Consider the following 5,026-nt stretch of genomic DNA (forward strand, 5'->3'; position numbering starts at 1 on the left):
AAGTCGTAATCACTTGAATGGTTAATATTGTATTGTGTTTTCCTGTGAATTTCAAATTTAGCAATAATAATTAAGTTACAAAACCTGTTTGGCGTTGGCAACATGGGGGAGTGAGAGTCACAAAAAGGTAGGCCTAAAATAATTTGGGAACCACTGGTCTGAGCCATAAACTGTTTCGTGTACTGTTTCATGAAAAGGGAGCAAGAGTAATTCGTTTGGCTTTTCAGCTCAAATATCAACAACCTTCATTTGCCATAGTAATCAAAGGCATCTACAGCCTTGTGTAACCGGATCCAAATTCGCCCCCTGAGTGAATGGGTCCTGGGTCTTAGGCCCTCGTCTCGTTTCGTTTTTGGATTGCTTCCAGCCGCTCTCTCTCTCTCTCCCTCTCTCTCTCTCTCCCTCTCTCTCAGTCCTATTATGGCCAGTCCTCCTCAGGCTCATTTTGAAATGACTGTAGCATTTGAAAGTTATAGGGTGCCCACATCCACAAAAGCAGAAGTCCAGGTGCCAGACGATTGCAGTAGACAGCGTGAGAGTGGTCTGCAGAAGAGGTATAAGCTCCGAAAAGTACTTTATTGTTTCCACTTGCAGTAAAGTTAATAAGTTTCAATAAAGTATTTTTAATCAGTAAATCGATAAAGTAAATTAATCAATGAAACATTTTTTGGAGTTTGTACCCAGTGTGCAGAGTCCCACAAATGACTGGATCACCAAACCAGTTTGCAGTGACCACTACAGTTTGTGATACAGTAGTGCAACATGATGAATCATTGTATTCCCCTATACCCTCTATTAGTGCAAAGGCAAGGGAATCTTTACCTTTGATGAGTAATCTAATCTTCTGATTGTTATGGCTTCTATTGTCTGTATAGACCAGGAGCCCAGGGGGGTCAGCCTAGTTGGGAAGGTTACCAATTAACTGATCTAGCCCATTTTTGGGGTGCCAGTTTTACAGCCCCCCTGGCCACACCCACCAGAGGGAACCCGGCAGACGTGCTGTTCCTCTATCTGGGGACCATACCAGACATCATAGTACCCATAAAAATTGGTAACCTTCCCAACTAGACTGACCCCCCTGGGCTCCTGGTCTAGTACACTAACAAGGCCACAACTTCTGCCAATTTTCTGATGTTTTACAAATATGCATTTTAACTGGTTATACTTAACATGAAAGACGACAAAAAAAGGCGGTTGGGGGGGGTTGACGTGGCTCACTGGACTAGTACCTGGGTTCGATTTCAGCCAGAGTTCATTTCCTGATACTTCCATGTCTCTCTCTTCCCACTCATCTCCATGAACACTTGCAATGCAATGTCTTATAGTTGAACGCACTGGGAAAGCTATTCTGTTGTATACAGGCCTAACATCATGGTTGCTCAATATCCATGCATGACTTTTGTATTGCATCACCAGGAAAACAAACAAGTTGTGTATGTCAAAAGTAATGGAATTCCTTACAGTCAGTAGGGCTGTAACAATACAATCAACTCACGATTCGGTTCGTATCACAGATTTTTGACCTACAGCTCGATATACCCCACAATTTTTAATATGTATATTTTTGATGAACGTTTATAGGTAGAATACGGTAGATTATTAAAAGTTACTAATTATGTAACAAAGTAAAAAAAAGCTTGGAAGCACCATCACATCATATCCTGTGGCCTTCTTGTTTCACGATACAGTATCGTGACTCTGCGTATCATGATTTCTCGATTCGATACAATATCAGCCCTAATATTCAGGTATCCATGCCTAAATTATGAAAAAGATGATTCTTCTGATAGACAAACAGTTGCAAAATGTGCTCGAGTCTGGTATATTACGCTATCTCAAGCAAAGCAAATGGCAAAAAAAAGTACTGTAATCAGCATGAGGCTCATGAGTCGCGTACACTGCACGCATACAGACACACGCACGCACACACACACGCAGACGCACACACACACACACACACACACACAGGCAAACATATCAATGAAAGCACAAGTTGTGTATGTGTGTGTGTGTGTGCGCGCGCGTGCGTGCGTACGTGCGCCTGTATGCCTGTGTGTTAGGGATGCACGATGTATCGGCCAGATGTATTGGTATCGGCCGATATTTCACATTTCTCAACACATCGGACATCGGTCCGATGGGTAAAACTGGCCCGATGTTTTTTTTTAATATGTTACGGTTCTAAAAGATTGGACTTGACGGTGACTTTCAATGTTTGTCTTCTAATTTGTCTCTATTTTTTATCTAATTTTATCACAGGGAGATAAAAAGTGTTTTTGGAAATAAGAGGACATTCAAAAATTATGTTTGTTTGCATCATTGTCATCTCTTTAAAAAAAAAAAGAAAAAGAAAAACATCGGTATCGGTTAATATCGGTTATCGGCCAAAACGGCAATATCAATATCGGTATCGGCCGAAATTTTTGACATCGTGCATCCCTACTGTGTGTGTGTGTGTCTGTTCAGGTTGGGCATGCATTTTTGTTGGCCCATTCAGTGCTTCGATAACATCTCATAATCATGGAGGCTTTGGCTCGGCATCATCTCTCTCTCATTCTGTTTTTGTGTGTGTGTGTGTGTGTGTGTGTGTGTGTGTGTGTGTGTGTGTGTGTGTGTGTGTGTGTGTGTGAAACTCATAGCAACAGGAAATTGCGCTGGTATTTGAAGTTTATTACAAGAGGACGGTTCAAAGGAGCACTCCAAGCGAGAAGAAAACAGCCTCTTCAGCCTCCGAGAGTTAAGCTAACAAAGCGGTCAACAAAGAGGTGAAGATACAAAAAAACACCACACACACACACACGCATACACACACTCGCACACGCACACACACACACACACACACACACACACACACACACACACACACACACGCATACACACACTCGCACACGCACACACAGATTTCAGAAAACTGCTTGGGGAGTCATGGGTATGTCCCCTTGAGGGGTGAGGCATAAATGCAATTTCCTTGTGTGCAGTGAGCTCTTCATGCTGTGGAGTGCTGTGTCAATGACAACGACAGACACAATTAAATTTCAACTTTTTTCGCACACCTCAGCTGACAGGTGTGTCGGAGATGGCCCATGGGTAACTCAGCAACAACTTTAAAGAAACTCCCGCACACTAACCATTTCGCTGTTCTTTAATAACTACGTTTCGGTACTAGATAGGCTTGGGCGATGTCCCCCTAATTGGCAGCTGACGATGTTTACAGTGAGACGATGCGATGGACGATGACATCGTCGTCGTTGGGGGGGTTAATATTATTTTTTTATTAAATTATTATATGTTTCGTTTTTTGGCTTTCACTAAGCTATTATTTAAAGAGTAGGCCTAAGTCAAATATATAAACAGTTTTTAAATTCTTACCAAAAAAAAATGTTTATAGGCCTTCCTCCTCCAGCTGCGCTACTCTGTCTACAACAGAGATGGTCGCTCTGCTGTCTGAGAGCGACTCTCCCCCACCGACCCCTCCCCATCGCCCTTCTTGTCTCTCGTGTCACCATCAGCTGCTTCAAGCCCGCTCTTCCAAACTCCACCGCGTGGAAACTTATTTTCAATACATTTCACGATGCAGCCTACTGCAGGCTGCTACTAGAGTGTGTTATTTAACGGTGTAGTTCTATTTCAAGACGAGCTGTGTCACAGTGTTTTTGCATAGGCCTACATAACTTTAGCCATGCAGGGAAGCCCAGAACGTTTGTCAAATGGAAGAGATGAGAACCCACGCGTGCCCTCTCGAGGTTTTGCAATGGATTTTAGCCCGAGTTAGCAAATTACCCGACGCCAATGTTTCTAAAGCACATAGCGAGACTTTTAAATTCATCAATGGAAACAATTGCGGTGAAGCCACAAAGACGTGGGCAGACATGGAATCGCTTGCGCTCCCTCTTGACAGTTGGCTAATCAGAAGTGTAGCCTACAATCTTGTGTGGCTACTTCACAAGACATCTCCATCACGGAGAGATTAAACATTTTGAGTCGAATTTCCGTTAAACATGAAATGGTAAACTGTCGCAATTGCTGAACGATTTGTTGCTTTCACTTTAGGCTACTCCGGAGGGAGAACCAATGCCTCATGACTCTCCATTGTAGAAACTTGGGTCATATAAATAAATGTAGGCAATCAATCAGAGACTTACTTGAACTCATATGCAGCAAACAATCGTAGGGCTTAGGGCCAAAACATACCAAGGCGGAACGGAACGGTCCCGGGACGAACGCGGTCTTTCTGCTTAGTTTTGGCTGGCGTGTTTTTCTCTGCCTTTCACACTGACAGTGTCGGCGTGCGCGGCCAGTCCTGTTCAAAACCCTCCCCACAGCTAAAGCTAGCGTGCTACTTTGCTATTCATTTGAATGAGACACCGCCGGTCGCCGGCGTGAAAAATACGCTCGAGTTCTATTTTCCAAATGCAGCGCGGCGCGGAGCCGGCTCCCGCGCCGCTGACGCTCGACTACTGCCGGTTGGTGTGTAAGGACAGATATGTTTCAATGTATTTTCACCGACGCCGGTAAAAAACGCGGCCGTTCCGCGACGCTTTACCGTGTGTAAGACTCCTTAGTTCACAAGTTTTTTTTTAATTCCATTGCGGGTTTTTTTCGTAGCTATAAAATTCACTCTGCTTGAGGCTTGTGTTGACAACCTCGGTCAGTTCAGTCCTGCTACCTGCGCAGTCCGCTGCTACTAAGGATTTTACGGTAATGTTTCAGTTTATTTCAATGCCAAGTACCGTACTGATGACAATAGCTGCGGCTTCAAAAATACAAAGGTAGAGGATTCCTTGGCATCACGATGTTGGGCGTCCATCGTGATGTCAGCTGTCCATCGCCGATGGACGATGACATCGTCTATCGGCACAACCCTAGTACTAGACCTTCATTGCCTGATTAAGTCGTTAACTTAACTGTTATTAAAGAAAGAACAGCGAAATTAAAGTTGTTAACGACAGACACAATGACAATGGGAATTTCCCATGTGGGCCCACTGTCTCACACACGCACACGCACACGCACACGCTCACGCACA

This window comes from Engraulis encrasicolus, chromosome 24 (genome assembly GCF_034702125.1).
Source record: "Engraulis encrasicolus isolate BLACKSEA-1 chromosome 24, IST_EnEncr_1.0, whole genome shotgun sequence".
NCBI lineage: Eukaryota > Metazoa > Chordata > Actinopteri > Clupeiformes > Engraulidae > Engraulis > Engraulis encrasicolus.